The sequence below is a fragment of the Amblyomma mixtum genome, chromosome 7, assembly GCF_055824585.1.
Source record: "Amblyomma mixtum isolate Tamu chromosome 7, ASM5582458v1, whole genome shotgun sequence".
NCBI lineage: Eukaryota > Metazoa > Arthropoda > Arachnida > Ixodida > Ixodidae > Amblyomma > Amblyomma mixtum.
This window is the reverse complement of record NC_143018.1, coordinates 128,339,411-128,357,131: the sequence shown is the minus strand read 5'-3', so window position 1 is coordinate 128,357,131 and position 17,721 is coordinate 128,339,411.

Below are 17,721 nucleotides of genomic sequence, written 5' to 3'. Positions count from 1 at the left end.
TGTAGCAGCTAAAACCCCCGCAGTTCCGTCGAATGACATTCCGTTTTTTGAAATTCGAAACCCCGTGTAGCACAGTTTTAACTTAATATTACAGAATATTTCTTAAACGCATAAATAGTTTCATTCTCCCGCTACAAAGATGCCCGATGTTCCAGCTCATCAGCATCAACCTGACTGCCCTCACTCCGATACCCATGTCTCTCCAACGAACCCTGCCCTGTGCAAGCCGCGGCCACCTTATCCCCGCCAAGTTCTTAATATCGTCCGCCCACGTAACCATCTTCTGCCCCCATATACGTTTGTGTTAGCTTGGAATCCAGTCTGTTACACTTAATGTCCATCGGTTATCTCGTCTTCGCATTAGCCGCACTGGAAAAACCTACTTCTTCCGCTTGATTTCGACTAGGATGTCATCAACCCGCATTTGTTCCCTGTCCCAATCTTCCTTCTTGCTGATTCTTAACGTTACACCTATCATTTTTCTTTCCATACCTCGCTGCGTTGTCCTTAACTTAAGCTGAACCCTCTTCGTTATCCTCCACGTTTCTGCCCCATGGGTGAGTACCTGTAAGATACAGCTGTTGTATACTTTCCTCTCGAGGGATATTATTAAACTACCAGTCATACTCTTAGAGTACCGGCGAGATGCCCTCCACCCCATCCTTATTCTTATAGTCATTTCACTCTCAAGGTGGCGACCTGTGGTCACTAGGTGTCCTAAATACAGGTAGAGAGTAGATTAGGCCTTACCACCTCCAGCTCCTCGCTACCAATTGTAATCTGCTGTTTTGTTCCGAGACTGTTTAAAAAATAATTCAGTTTTCTGCATATTATTTTTAGACCCGCCTTTCTGGTGTGCTTCTCTGACTTACTGGTCACAATTTGCAGTTCACCTCCTGAGTGACTTATCAGAACAATGTCATAAACGAATTGCAGATTACTAAAGTATTCTCTACTAACTCATATACCCAACTTTTTCCAATCCAGGCCGGTAATGCTTTCTGCAAACAGGCGGCGAACAGAAATGGCGAGATTGTGTCTCTCTGCCTTGCACACATCCATTGTTTCATTTTCATAAATCTTGCCTCCATTCGCCCTGTAAAAAAAATTGTAAGGGGCACTTAAGCTCCACATTAAATTTCTGTTAAGAGAGCTAGGTGGCTAATGCCCATATATGCAAAAACCATCATCCTTTGCTTGGCATTCATAGATCAATGGGAGTCCCCATACCATTAATATCTCTGTTGTGCAGCTACTGCCCTGGGTCAGCTGTGCCGCCCCCCGTGAAACTTGTGCCATTCGGGTTGCTCTTGGCGCGATCGAAGATAAATTTAACTGCCACCTGCCATGGTGCGCAGTTTGCTGACAATCCGGTGGGAAAGTTGCGATGACGTCACGTGGTCACGGGACTTAGGTGCTGCCCCTGCCTCATAGGTTGCTTCGCTGGGGATCTTTCGTTGATTTTTGCTTACGGCCGACGACACCGACTACAATGCCTGATTTTCTGCGACACGCGCTCCTTCCTTGTTATCGCGTCAATGCGCTGCATAGGTCCAACTAACAAGGCTGAGATTCGCTACAAACACGCTTTCGCAGTGCTTTAAACCTTATCCTCATAACCAATATAAAAAATAAAGTTATGCGTAAAGAAACAACTGAAATACACAGCCCAATAAGCCGACTACCGCTAGAATATTTTATTTTCTTTGTAATGGATGTGTAGCGTTTTGAAATATCGCATAAAGATGATACGTCCCCCGACATTTTCAACAAAACACTTCGGCTTCATTTCGTGCTTGAGTTGAAGCTTCTAATTCACATGAAGCGAAGCGAGCCTTATCCCTGCTTGGAACCTCATGGAGAGGTTACTTTGAGACAATCAAGGCTGACCGCGATTTGATTATAATATTGTCTAACACATGTCGTACCGGCTATTTAGCAGCTGTGCAACGGGCCACAACTCAAGAAGTTTGCGCAACCAACTTTTTTGTTTAAGTGCTTATTCTCTCCACCATAGTATTGCATACATTGCTCTGGCGGAGATACTAATCCGATTTGTGAAGTCTAACAACCCAGACACCTTTGAAAGGGTGCTGTGTAAATTCATGTTTAAGGTGGCTTGCGAAGTGCGAATGATACATCTGGACAGACTTGGCACTTGAGACCTACATTGACAGTTCGTTTTCCAACTCGCATTCAAAACAGCGTGAAAACAGCTGAAACCTGGTGTGCTACACTGGATATTGGAGTGTTCTAACTGCACTTCATCTATGGCGAATTTTGCGAAATCGTCGCCGCGCTCCGGCGGTGGCACGAAATAGTCCACGAATATGTGCGCGCGGACCACCGTCGTTTCATGCGTTGCGAGTCCTTCACCGGCACTTCTTAAAACGTTCTAGGCAAATTTTTCCGAAAAAATATCCTTTAGGAGCGTTGCTTTACGAAGGAGTTCCCTCTGATGGGATAGAAGCGCTGACTATAGTGTCATTGCGTGAGCTGTCTGGCTTCGGCAGTAGAGTGAGGATTGAAACAGGAGGTTTCGACGTTGCGATAGAAGGCTTACAAACGATAATAGCGCAGTTCTTACCAGCCACTTAGGCTATATTTCTGAAAATTTGATTTGCCTGCATGCGATGGCCAGATATGGAAATAAATAGCTCTATTTGTTAAACATCGTTGAGGACATGTGACTAAGGGGCACATTTCAAGCGCGAAGAGTTTTCTGCATGACTTTTTCTGCATAGAGATACCTCATTACGTATCGTAAGCGTACGTGATATAAAGCTTTGTTACCTATGCGGCTGGGTGTAGCGTGGTATGATGATTTCTTTCGATTCCACTTGAATCTGATTCTTTTTGCACGTTGTTATTGTTCCGTGCCGTCACTGTCATTGCAGTTATTCACTCTGACTGGCGAATGAGGCGGATCGAACAGAATCGAAAGAATAGATTTGTATCAGTTCGGCAATACCTTTATTACATGTCTTCATTCATTTGTTACAGGCAAACAAGCTGAGAGCACTGGATACGCTGAATTACTCCAAGAAAACAAGGCGCGGAAAGGTGGACCTGATTTTCATCAGATTCTACCGATTGCCATGATGAGAGCTATATGTACAAATAAAATAGAACGCCCAATATAAAATTTATGACTAAGAAGAAAGTCAGAACGGCGAACTTCACAATTTAGGACTGAAGCGACCGTGGCAGGTTAATTATTCTTCACAGCACCACAACAATCGCTGGGTCTTATTTAGAGTCTTCAACAGAGAAAACTGCCCCTTCAGGTTTGTTCACTGAAACTTCTACACGTGCATTCGTCAAACATTCCGATGAAACATGCCATACAGCTTGTCTTCGTAATGGGCGTCCCCTCTGCTGTCACGTAAGTCGTTTTTAAACGGTCGCGCGACTTCATCCCTTTCTTTCAAATATCGGTCTACAACTAAAACAGCGAATATTGGGCCTAGTAGGTTAGTCACGGTGGTTCAAAGCGCTTAACTTAACTAACGCACTTAGTTTACGCGTAGTTAATACGAGTTAACGCGCTTAACTCACTGCTGTTGTGTCTTCATCTCGCTTCGCGCTCGGTGTTGTTGTCTATCTCGTTCTGTGGAAAGCTAGGCGCGTTGAACAACCATATTGGTCTAACCTCGACAAACTAAATAACGTTTCGCGCGAGGTTCCCGCCATCAAAAAACAATCCCGAATTTGTTGTGACATTTTCAAACGAGCTCGAGTCTGAAAGAATGAGTCTTCCGTGGAGCTGCCACACTTTATTACTTCAGACGCCCCGTTCGTGAAAATCTTAATACACAAAACTGGTCGAAAGTACCGGCAGCTGCTGGAAACAGAAATGTTTTTGGTTCAAAAAAGAAGCTTGTAACAACTCGGTAACAGCGAGGACATCACAGAAAGAATTCCTGCGCCTTCGGTATATGGACGTGAAGAATGGAGCGCATTAGTTTCTCTCTGTGTCAGGATCGTTTGGGCAGTGCAGCGGAAGCTACTAGTGAGAAGGAGTGACTTCCAAATAATGTGGCCAGCTCTCGAGCGCGTTAAAACAGGAGACTTGGCAAAGTAGTTTGCCTCGTGCCGTTCGTATTCCTACCAGTTCAAGCTACAGGAAAGCTACCCGACAGAGCGCAGCTTCTTCGCGTTTCCCCGAAGCCTGTGCATTGCGACGTAGTTCGACATATTTCATTCTCTCCTTCATTATTTGGGTTCCATGTTTATACATAGCTTTTCCACACACGGCACTTGCAGAGGATGATTTGCAAGCCCGTCACTGATACGTTGCCGCGTCTTCGAGGCGGTTGTACCGATAGCGAATAGAAAACATTAAGGTTCGTTATCCTTATGCGATTTGTTGTGTCCCGGCTTCAGTTACTCACGCACACTTTCTAATTTGGAGAAAGGCTGCACGGCGTTCACAAGCCAGTAAGCTTCGCGCACTCACTTTAAAGGAGAAGAAAGAGCAGAATTTATATGGCTGGTTCCAGCCAACCGTCTTGTGGGGTGCAATTGCTTCGCAGACGTCACGGATAAGTGCATGACGGTAAAAGTGCTGGATTACGACAGCTACAACTCCGCTATAATGAGTGTTTTCTTCCAGAATATTGCCGCGAATCTTTGGAGTGTTTGTAACTGTTTACTCTTCAAAGGTGCCGACACGCCACTTTAACGCTGTGTTTGTGATGCAAGACGCACCTAGATTTTTCTCGATTGATCGCATCCAGGCGGAGCCGATTCTATGTTGTTCCAAAATGTTCCAGCGAACTCCGGAGATAAAGCTTGGAAAGTTACTTACTAGAACATTCTGCAATATTCTTTTGGCACGAGTTTCTTGAAAGATGGTCTGGGCAAAGTATGAAGTATAACCAATGTCGCCCGCATATATAGGTATAAGAGCGGTGGGTAACAGTGTGTTCGTGATTTTTAATGAGATTATGCAACTTTTTCATAGCCTCTCATTCTTTCTCTGTCGGTCACTTCACGTACACTGTGATAGTGTGACTAGTAAAGCTCTATATATTTCATATAGTAAGTTCTCAGTGCCGGCTTTTGCCGTTTTTGTTACGTTTTTGTGCAAGTTATATCACTTCACTAGATGTTTATGGTTCATGGGGGTTTAACATCCCAAAGCGACTGAGGCTTTGGGGTGCGCCGTTGTGAAGAGCTCCGGAAATTTCGACCACCTTGGGTTCTTTAACTTGCGCTGACATCGCACAGTACACGGGACTCTAGAATCGCCTCCATCGAAAATCGACCGCCGCTGCCGGGATCGAACCCGCCTATTCCGGGGCAGCAGCCGAGTGCCTTAACCACTGTGGCACCGCGGCGGCACCACTGCAAAAGAGTACGCTCAAATTATAGTTCGCTTTGTACTCAGAAGCCACATAAATGACCAGCTAAAAACAGCGCTCGTCCAACCAGGGACAGCGAATAACGGCCAAAGCCTAAATTGCGGGGTGCGCTCGGACGAGGTTATTTCCTTTTAAATCCCCCTTAGTTACCTCTATAACTTTGGCACGAAACAGATCACAAGGAAGGGCTCTTTTATGCCATCGCGGAGACGCCTTAGCCTAGCACGCTCGGCCTGTCGCAGTAACGGCCTCCACCCACCTCGATGCTTCCATCACCCTGAAGCTTTGCGGCGTCAAGGAGACGGGGTAAGAATCCCCCTGGATGAGAACTGGCCGAGAATATCGACGTCCCTTGATAGGACGCCGCCGCGGTGCTTTGCGTCCTGCCTGAAGATACTTTTATGGCCCCCGGCGTTCAAGCAACCTTTGTTACCAGGAGGCGCATAGACCACAGGGAAGCTAGAATGATCGGGAAAGAGAGAGATGGCTTCTGAGAATTTGTCGTATATTTTTTTCTCGATAATGGGCAAGCCGTTGAGAACACAGACAATGACAAAGTATTATAGGACCGAGCCTAAGACGGCTGCTTCAACCGTTCTCGGGTTATGGAAGGCTTGAAAATGGTCCGTAGATTTCCTTGGCCGTAATATGAGAAGAGAAAAATAATAGAAAATATAGTTAATGTTATGTTAAGAGACATAAAAAGCAGCGTGAATTGGAGAGGAAACGATGGTTGGCGACGTTTTAGCGGAAATGCAATCGAAAAAAAAGTGCGCTTATTTTCGCTGTTGGTTGTGAGGAACTGAAGACACAGTTGAACAGCCGAAGTGTGATCAAGTGTTCTTGGTTGTTGACGATTTTCTAATCCTTGCTCAAGCTGAGAACATATTCGAGCTGGACATTATGGGGACCTTAATTTTACTTCGTGTACCAAGTTGTGCAACTAGTACGTTATCTGAGATTTATTAACCGGAATATGCCCGTGCATTATAAAGGAAGCCGTAATGAAGAGCTGCGGAATAATTGCGGGCCACCAATCTCAGCAAGGATCGTTCAGTGTGCACTGACAACGCCCATCGTAAGAAAATGTTTCGTATTGGTACCGGGAGTCTATCTTCCGACTCTCGGGCTCAGCATTTCAGCACCATAACCTTCCAGTCACCGCAGCGGGTGAGAGCGTAAGTTTCACTGCAGAGGGGCGAAAGGACGGATGTCTGCCATTTTTAGGCCCCAGCTTCAGCGTTTGACTGAATCCCACATCCTCGTCATATTAGAAGCGTGAAACCGGGTTTCATATAAGTGAGACTCAAAGTAGCAAAAAGATGAATAAGACGTATACGGGCTCGCAAAACAGTACAAAAAAGCGAAAAAAAAATTTGCAGAACGCTGAGTAGACGCGATAGCGGCTTCCAAAATAGCAAGTATCAACCACAAGTCATAAAGCACATTTAGGTACCAGGTTGCAATCCCAATTTTTTGGGTTGCAAGCATCAATCACCAATTTGTAATCACCGATTATCATGACCATCACCGTTTACCAATCCACAACCACATTGCCGATCACGATCATCGATTAAAATCACATTTACTGATCACATTTCTTATTACTAATTGTCAGTTACAATTATCGGTTACCAATAAACAATCACATATCGGCTACGCTGCACGACATACAACACCAGTAGATACTCATACACATACCCACGAGTCGTTTGAATGCAATTAAGCACCATAACAGCACCTTTTCTTTCCGCGCAATTTCTGGCGCCAAATTAGCATATTTATATTTGTTTTTCTTTACTACTGTAACATCAGTACACTTCCCAAGCGCAGAATATTGGGTCATACATACCGAAGTGGGTTCTAACGCGCTGGAACCAACAGTCCTTCGTGGCCTATCCGTTGCGTGCTCAGCTGTCCGAACCAGAGTGTCGGCTCATATCCTTTAACGAATAATTGCAATATTTTGAAATACCTCCATTAGAAGAACAACCTCGCCAGTTTTAACTCTCTTTTGACACTCTACCAATTATTTAGCCTTATTTTAAACTTTTGGGATTTTTTCCGCCTGACGCTGGACGACGGGCGACGCCGGGTTTTCAACAGAACGAGCTTCTGATGCTGTTGCTGGATATCGGAAGCATATTTTCGCAAGAACATGAGGAATCAGTGCGCCTCCATTCGCACTGACCCGTATTAACTGAACGTTTCTTAAAGGGGCTATTGGGACTAGCTAAATAAATAAAAAAACAACTTAAGACGGCCTCCGCATATTCAATGCTGACGTTCATTAAGAATTGTCCCTGCTGCTGGTCGTCTGAGAAAAAAAAAGGTTTCGTTGATATCAAGGCTACGTCCCGTTCTATCGTCACGTTTCTCCTTGCTTCTCCTCTATCATCAACAAGATAAATAACACGGCCAATGATATGAGTGACCTATTAGGCTATATAGACTACCAAATGTGTTTATGCTTTGAAAACAGCGTGTAAATAAAAATAACTGCAGAAAAACAGCACACACATACAAATTAATTAGGCAATTGGCAGGGGCTAAAGTACGACGCCGAAGGTGTCCGACGTCAGAGGCAACAGAGAAGGTGTCAGGACAAGAGAAGGTGCCAAAAAACTCGAAAGGAATACTGAGCTTCCGCATTCGTGGATAAGACCAGGTACGGCACTCATTGTGCCAAGCTTTAGAACACTTTACATATTTTCCGTGCATTTGTGCGCGACTGATGGCTTATGGTATATTCGACTTGCCAAGCTCTGAACTGTCCCTGGGCTGCTCATAATGTGCCTGAACTTGAAGCAAATTGATGAATCACACACACAGGCAACTCTTGGCTGCCCAAGAGAGTGCCACATCTGATGCGCTTTTTAATCTCGATTATAAGAGAGAGAGAGATAACAAACATTCATTATCTCTTATTATGAATTATCTCACCGCCACTCATCCGCACATTCTTCGGTGCATCCACTCAAATACACTACTGACTCTTGCCGGTTCTTTTCTGTATCATCTCTGTCTATCACCTTCATGCCTGCATTTATTTGCACCCTAAGCCAATCTGGAACATTAACATTCTCCGGCCCGCTGCCATTCATTCCCCCAATTTCTTACACCCGCCTCCCCCAAAGCTGCAGGACTGGCTAAATTTTGACCAGCTTAGGGAGCTGTTGGTTATGATGGCACTAGTGCAGCGTATCTTAGACTTTGAGATCCCAGTCAGAATGGAGTGGTTTTTGTCACTATTAGACGAGTGTCCTGCTGGACCTCAGCTCGCAAAAGAAAAAAAGAAGCTGTTACGGGCGCTTCAAATGCGCTCAACCTAGTCACATGGTCTTGCTGCGACACTTCCAGGAACTACAGCGCGCAATCGACAAACAAGTCATGCCCGGCTCTACACTGAGCCGCAAAAAGAAGAAGCGGCCAAGGGCGCGTGATGCGCTTAGGCTACGCAGCCCGTTATGTTTGCGTGTTGAGAGCATACTCCGCTGGGGTGATCTCTCATACCTTTTGCTGTAAAAGGCGGACGCTATGTAATGGAAGGCTACTCTCTCCGGAGCGAAGATCGGAAATGCTGTACTTCAACACCCTCACCAACGTAGCTACTAAACACGTTCTGGGGAGTTGATTACTGTTTCTAACCCGCCGGCGTGCAGGCACAGATAAAGTTAACGACCAAAGAATACTGAGAACCTTCTAGCAAGAGCGCAACATTTGCAGCCTGGATCGAAAATCGCGCTTTTATTTTATGAAATAAAAGGGCTGCCGTCGTCCATACTCTGACAGACTTTTTTGCACTAGCCTCTAGCGCTATGAAAGTGTTGTGACGTACACATGTTCTCTTGAGTGCCTGGAACATGACCTTTGGTCTCTACGGTCTGAGATGAACGCAATACGCGAAAAAGAAAATGAAACTACACTGAAATATTGGAGCTATAGTGTGCTAACACAAGAAGAGCAGTGTTTTAGTTATATGCTCTGCCATAAAGTGCAGTAATTATGTGCGGTGAAACCGCTAGAACGGGGGAGAATCGGCAGAAAATAAATTTTAAGGATTTCTTGTCTCGTGCTCTCGACCGCAGGCGCATAATATTTTTCTATACAGTAGGGGAGTGGGTCCCCTTTGAGACCTTCAACGCATTTGTAATGTTTCATTGCTAAAAGCGCATTGGTATGTTACATGTTACCTCCGGTTAGCCAACATTCGCAATGAGCTGTTCACTAATAACAACTGCATCGATGGTGTTATAGTCAGCAGTGCCTACTCCGCCAATCGCCAACCCGTTTTCTTTCATATCTTCTCCTGGATCTTACTGCGAAGAACGCGATTCATTGAAGCAGCGTCTGTAGCAGGACCTGCACCAGGTCACACACCAGACAAGCAAAGACGGTTCAATCCCGGCCGCGGTGGTTGTATTTCTATGCAAGCGAGATTCTAGAGGCCCGTGTACTGTGCGATGTCAGTGGACGTTGAAGAACTCCAGGTGGCGGAAATTTCCGGAGCCCTTCACTACGGCGTCGCTCATAGCCTGAGTCGCTTTGGGACGTTAAACACCATAAACTAAATAAAACATATCACCAGACTCGTAGGCAGGCGCCATAAGCTCAGGAAGTGCGGCGACAAAAGCACGCCATTGCTTAGAAGTCGGTGCTCAGCCCACCGCACTCTCGCCTTCTGCTCAAAGAGCTTTGAAACCGATATCAATATAATTTTAATAGTATACACATACTATATCAATAGAATAAAGTATTCCTTCTATGTTGACTGGTTCCTGGCACATTTTGTATAACTCTTGTCTTAAACCTGAAAGATCCTAGTACGTTTTAAGGGTTTATTACGTTGCAAATTCTCTCTTGTAAGTTCGGTATATGTTGCAAATTGCCTATTTAATTGCCGTATATTCTGTATATTTTTATTTGCTTTTTAATACTGTTAAAAGTGACCTTCCGGCTTGGACGTAACCATAGTCTGCGGTATGTCCGTAAACAAATAAATAAAATAAACGCACGCTTATTGCACAGAAGCTCTGCTTCTGTTCGTCCTACTGCTCTTGACTGCGTCTACGTCTATGCGGTCCCGCTTTGAAGCAAGTGTATATATACGCTGCTAATGCGTGAGGACCGCGTAGAAGAGGTCAACACAGATGGTCTTATAGAGCCCTCAATTAACTCACACCAAAAAGACATTTGCAACCGAAAAAGAAAGCGCAATGAACTTTACATTGTTTAGAAACTTCCGGCCAGCCCCTTGTCGATGAAACGTAGTTCATGAGATCCTCTTGCTTCTTTTCCATTTCCGGGATTGCGCAAAAAATCCCGTCTTCTTTCAACGTCGGCGGCACATTCCCCGAAGGCTGCCGCTGAGCCATTGTTGGAGCTTGGGACTTAATCGAACTTGGAGTTGAAAAGGAACCCACTGCTTTGTTGCACGAAGTGCTTGCTTTGTTCCGTCAACTCACCCGGATCATTATACTCGGTCCTGAGACTGCGGTAGCATATGTGAAATTAAGTTGCAAGTAGCAGCTCTGACAGGGTTTTTTTTTAGCTATTAGGCTTTTCACAGTAAAGAGCGCTTGGTTTCTTTTGTGAAGAACAGAGGAAAGTGATTATTCTGGATGCTAGATAAGATGTTCCTTAGAAATGAAGTTCCAAGAAAAAAACAATGACAGTATTTTGTTAGTTATTGCCGCTTTTTTCACATATAAAGGCGCCTGGGGTTTTTGTAGTGAATAGTGTGAAGTAGTATTTTGAAGGCTAGACAAAAACCTTCTTTTGAAATTAAGTTCCCACATAAAGAACTGGCAATCTTTTGGTAGTTACGATTCTAACACAAAATTATACTGGGGTTTTTATCGAGTACCGTATAAAGTGATTATTTCGAACGCGAGAATAAAATCTTCTTTTGAAATTAAACCGTTTTGAAAAGCACTGGCAGTGGTGTGTTTTTTACACTTCTTCGCACATAAACTCTCCCAAGCCTTTTTTCCCCAAGAGCAGTGCAAAGTGACCACTTCGAAAGCTAGATAAAAATCATATTTTGGTTTTGGGCCTTAGCGGAAGGTGTGGATGTGCAAAATGTCTGTAGTGTTTCCGGAAAGAAAAGTGAATGCTTTGTGTTGAACTGAATGAAAAGAATAAACTTCCTCCAAGTGTGGGCGGAAGTTTATGCGGTTTTTCAAGATGATACATACTAAAAGGCATGTTGTTTGAATGCCAGACTTTACCCTGATTCACAAAACTACCTTTGCCCCGCCGCGGTGGCTTACTTGTTATAGCACTCGGCTGCTGGCCCGAAGGACGCGGGTTCGATCCCGGCCGCGGGGGGCGAATTTCGATGGAGGAGAAATTCTAGAGGCCCGTGTACTGTGCGATGGCAGTGCACGTTAAAGAACCCCAGGTGGTCGAAATTTCCGGAGCCCTTCACTACGGCGTCCCTTATAGCCTGCGTAGCCTTGGGTCGTTAAACCCTAACAAAACAAACCAAACAAAACTACCAAATTTGAATGCCTAGCTGGCTGTCTACCTGTAGTAGACTCTGCCTGGTGAGCATGTAACCTTTGCGGACCAGGCTAGACTGAAAATTACTAGACTAATCTGGGTTCAGTACGCTGAATGGCCGATCGAGTAACCAGCTGTCTAATCAATCACTACGTTGTTACTCAACACTTGAAGAGAAAACGGCAATTTCCTCGCTGGCGTCCCAGAACCCTCCTCGCAGCGCCGCCCCTCCTCCTCCGCTATCCTCCTCCTCCTCTTTTTTTCTTCCACGGCTGTTGCGCTCTTCGGTCTATTCCTCCCGCGAGTCTGCCTCCGCGCACCGCCACCGCGAATCTGCGCGTCTTCTGGACCACGCGGTCTGTGTTCTTTAATATTTTTCATGCTTTATAGTTTAATTTCTTTTTTATTTTGTTTCTTTTCATACTCGCAATTTTTTCATTCGTTTTATTTCACTCACGAAATCCGCGCGTTCACTAGATCTGCCTTTATTCTTGCTCAAACCGTGTTCGTGGCGGAGTGGCAGCGACTACCCTTGAAGTGCCAAACGCCCTGGTTCGATTCCCAGTCTCAATAAAGTTTTTTTTTCTTCGCCGGAACTCGAACACACTTGCTAGAATTCCCTGCTCACGACAGTATGAGGCATTAAAGGCTTTCGCCTTAATAAAGCGATTCTGCTCGTATTTTCTTTCACAGCTGTTCTGCTCCTGGCGAGCTTCTAGGGCAGCCGGCTCGCGATTTTCGCGTTGCCCTTCGAGCCATTCGTGTGGCTGGCACGTTCCTCGCGCAAAGAAGGCGACTGCGCACGTACTTAAAATGGCGTTAAAGGGCGATTCACACGACGGTCCGTTCGCCCGCTGCCCACGCACTACCTGGTCTCCTTCCGTGATATTCTCTCGTATTACCGAGACAAACGAAGGGAATACGCACCCCCCGTTCCGTCCCTCACCATAGCGCAGGCTGCACATTGGCGACAACTAGAAACCCGGACTGCTCAATACCCAATACTGCTGCATGCCCGATACCCAGACCAATTCTCGTCATCATGCAAACTTTTGCGGCAAACCAGGCGCCCCTACGATTTACATCATTGGCAATGAACGTTTCCACCACCACCTACGTGTTCATGCATCAGCACATTGAGAGGCGCGCTGACCAGGCCGCAGTCCAGAAGACGCGCAGATTCGCGGCGGCGGTGCGCGGAGGCAGACTCGCCGGAGGAATAGACCGAAGAGCGCAACAGCCGTGAAAGAAAAAAAGAGGAGAAGGGAGAAAAACAGGAGGAGGAGGGGCGGCGCTGCAAGGAGGGTTCTGGGACGCCAGCGAGGAAATTGCCGAGAAAACTACCCCCGCCTGACATTCGCCACTAAAAACACAATTCCGCTGTACCTAGATTCCAGCTCGTTTTTATGCATTAAGGCGCTCGATGTAGAGGTGGAAGACCAGGATACATGAAGCACGGCCATCCGGTCCTCACTGCTCTTAGCTCTCAGGGTTTGGTCTGGTCGCTCGTCTACTTAGGCTTGCTCTGCCCTTGGTGCTGCAGGACAGCATTTGGAAGACGCCTAATTGATATGACAAATGGTTACACAGTTAAGCTCATAATATTGCGATTACTTTTATACTCTTTAAAAGTTTTCTTTTTGCACTACACATTATTGTTTTGCAGAAGCTTTGCACATTTCAGAATGGAATCTTTCCTACAAAAAAGACCTGGCATATTTTCAGCGGAAGGCTCTAGTAATGCGTCCCAAAACCCTTTGAAATTGTGATGTGGTGCGTGCTAATTTTTGGAAATAGTGCAAACAGACACAGATGAAACAAAGGAATGAACCAAGTAGCTCTGCAGGATTGGTATTCTTTAAGGGTAAGTAAATACTTGTCCAGGCCACATGCGTCTTCTCCTAATCGTTCGTTCTTTTACTTCTCATTCTACCTTCTATTGTAGAAAAAGATTCACTTTTAATTCGTGAGAAAGACATAATATGCAGCTGCGATGATCTCGAAAGATTTCGCTTCGACCGTGATTCCAGAAACTGGCCCATTATTTCCCTCCTCTTCATCCCCTACCCCAAATGAAAGCCAGTGTGAGGCCTTTGGTGGGTGTTTTTGATGCACTCGCCGGAGAAAAAAAAATTAAAAGAACCATATGTACAGCGCGATGAGCTGAAAAGAACGTCATATTACTTTGTTCTGTGTCCTTCTCGTTGCGCTGTAGTTACGGAATACCGTCACTACCTCAAAGAACAAATTCTCAAGGTACAACTTTGACAGCAACCTTGTCAGAGAAAAGACATGTTAGGAAGGAATTCGAATGCGAGTACAGCCCCTTTCGCACGGTCCTGCCCCCCCCCCCCTCTCCCAGCCACCTTGATGGTATGCTGCGAGCGACGATAGAAATTCGGGAGTAATCCTGAGGGTCCTCGAGAGAAAACGAAACTTCACTCCTGCCGCAATGGTTACTCACCTATTAGCGCCTCCGCGTGGTTGCAGTATGTTGGAGCGACATCTTAGCCTGCGCCGATAAACATTAACGGCGCACTGCTCCCTCACAACCGGGCTTCGAAGCGGCGGAGAGTATGTTGACAGGCGGAAGTTTCGTGCTTGTGCAAGCGTGACATAATAGAGTCCCGTGTTTAAAAAAAAATGGTTTCTAGTGTAATTTCCTCGGTTCCTGGTAAGGCTCCATTTTTATCAGCGATAGATAATAAAATCAGACGGAAAATTAGTTATTTATTCTTGTGCTTTTATTAATCTACCATTGATAAAAAAGCTACAAATTTAAAAAAAGACATCCCCTCTCCCCCTTTATTTCGGTGGCTGTTGGCATCCTTCAGGCAAGGACTCCAGAGTACACTATTTTATCAGTGAAGCTGAAGACAGGAATATTTTTTAATGCGCCTTTCATAAGTGTGAGGAAAATGCAGTCGTTCATAGTATAAGCGAGATGTCACACGCACGTACACACATGCGCACTCGCGAACACGGGGATACACGTGCTTATGAGCAATCGCACCCGCTGCTACACACTCATGCACATGCACGCACACAAACAAACACGCACGCATGCGGCACATAGACCACAGCGTTTCGCCCAAACCGACTGTATGATACTCAGTGCAAAATCGGCCGCTTCTGCCGGTGCTTCAACTCGCGCGAGGCAGCCGCATGCAGTTGCTCAAGGAAAGGCGCACACCTTTGATAACTCCTTTTCTCGCGTGTGTGGAATGAACGATCTGGCTGCGGTCTTCCAGGCTCTCCTTGATACCTCTCCGGGCAAATTAATGAGGTCTCCGCAGCGCGAAGTCATTAGGTCCTCTCTCCCATATTCCGCGTTGCTAAGAAATCGACCGCTGACTTCTACCTTGACGCCTACCGCGACCTGTGCGCACTTAGTTTCCTAGATGTGAGAGGAAAATATCCTCAGTACCACCTTCTTTTTCTTCCGGCTAACGACACCAATCCTTAGTAACGCTATTTTTTTTCCATCCAGTTCCTTGTGCTTGGAGTACTTATGTCCTCATTCAGTTTTGTTGACAATTCTGCGAAACAGCGCATTGTAGATTGCATACAGATACAGGAATCAAGGATCATGAAAAGAAGTTTTATAGTGTGGCCACAGCACAAGTATTCAGAGAAATTTATTTAAGCTGTGACAGATCAGTAGTAGTCTATATGGCCAGAGAAATTCGCAGTAGCTGTGAACCGCGGCTGAGCGATCGAAAGCAATTTCGCAACTTGAGTAGCATTTCAGTTTCAAGCCGAGCTCTTGCAAATATTCATTTTATGAAAACCTATAAAATGAGAGAATTTAACTCAGATGATTAGTTCGCTGGTCACAGTTCGCTGGTGCGTGAAATGATATGCAAAATGATTAAGCAATGTATCATAACAATGATGACGGTTGCTGTCGTGGTGGAGTCCATGGGCAACCATCTAATGACGTGAATGCGTATGATTTCTTTTCAGCCGTGCAATGCTAGATCATTTTAGGTGTTAGTTTCAGGCATCATACATATATTCCTCATCTGCGCTATAGGAAATGCGTGGGTATGTGGAGAATTGATTTTGCACTTCACTACTTGACAAACTCCAAAGCGCTTCACGCATTCGGTGGGGTGGTCGACTTCGCTGGACTGGTTTCGAGAGCAAAGTCCCTTACTGCTTGTGCTTCATGACGTAGACGTTGAAGTCTGCAGAAAAGACGAATGAACCAATTCGATCCAAGCGCTCGTGGCTGGACCTGACGATTTTTAGGATTTTGTTATAGGCGTTTCGAGGAGTTTGCTGGTGTCTTGTTGGTGCTCGGCGCCCAACATGACAACATGACACCATGACAACGACAAAGACAGCATGAGGGGCTACGCGTGAGCTGCGCGCATGATGCGGAAACGTAATCTTTAGCGATCCCCCTCCAACCAACAACGCAGAAAGCAACGCAAGGACTCGAGAAACGAGGCACGATGCGGGCATGACAATACCGACGACAATTTAATACCGGAGCGCTAAGTGAACCGAGCTATCGCGGTAAAAACGACCAGGGAAAGACACCAGGACAACTAAGAATTATGTCAGATTACAGGCGACACATTCTTCTTCTTTCTCCTTGTGTTCCTCAGATTGTTTTCTCTTAATCTCCACGATGAAACATGTCGATGGCATCAGATTCAGGTTGGTTGCGTGGTAGCAATGTGCGAAGGTAAAAGATAACATATGATTTTCCGTCACAGGGTGTACAAGCCACGCTTGTAAAGTAACGATTTGATCCCTGGGGTAGTGTATCTTTACGATGTATGCCAATAAGTATGCTCAAAATAACTTATTTTGAAATGTAAATTTAATTCAGTCGTTGGATCTCGTCGACATACGGGTATAAAGTGCGCTCCCGAAATATTGCTATGTGCAATTCCAGTGGACTGTGCATAAAGGTGACGACGACTATTATTCTGAATAGAAAAGGGGTTAAGTTCCTTTTTGTTTGTTCCATTAATTATCAATAATATAAACACATTTCAATTCATTTCAAACTTTATTTCCAATATTTTCCCCCATCGTTGTTTCTGTTCTGTCACGATATATTTCGAAGGGTTTCCGAGATCTTTGTCTCTAATTATTGAACTAATCACGCTACTGACATCAATTTTTTTACACATCAATATCGATTCATCCCCTATAGGTTACAACCATTCCTTTGATTTCGGCTATTCTGAGAACGCCAGAACGTCTTGCGACACGTTTTGCTGACACGAACTCGCCGACATAGCCAAGGAATGCTTTGGTATTAATAAACTTGGCCTTACAGAGCAGGTGTGCTCCGTGCAGCCTCTGTCGCTAGTTGCATGCAGCCGAGAATCGCTAATTTTCCTGCAGGGGTAACGCTTTCTGTTCTCGATATCCCTGCAACTAGTTTTTAAACGTTGAAGAAAGGAAGTAACGGATTAAGATAGGAGTGTGCGAATAGAGCTTTTCAGAAACCGACCCGAAGGGAATTAGTCCAGCTTCGGTACCGAATCTAATACGAATAGTGCGGTTACTAAACACCGAATCGAATACGAATCGAACATTGAAAGGGCAGAATGGAACCCGAACCGAATAATCAAATTATTATTCCATACTACTGCTCTGCTAATAATCGTATAAACAAAGTTTTGAACCAAAACAGCGAACAGCTTTCGGTTCCGCTATAGCACATGGAATTAAGCAGAAGTTAAATCTGTCGAAGAAAACAACGGCATGCCGGTTTCAACTCTGCGTCGGGCATTTCAAAAGTGTTCGAAAACTTAGATTGTTTTGATGAGGTGTGAACATCTTTGGCATATTTTGCGCTTAATACATTGCAGCGTGACTGAATATA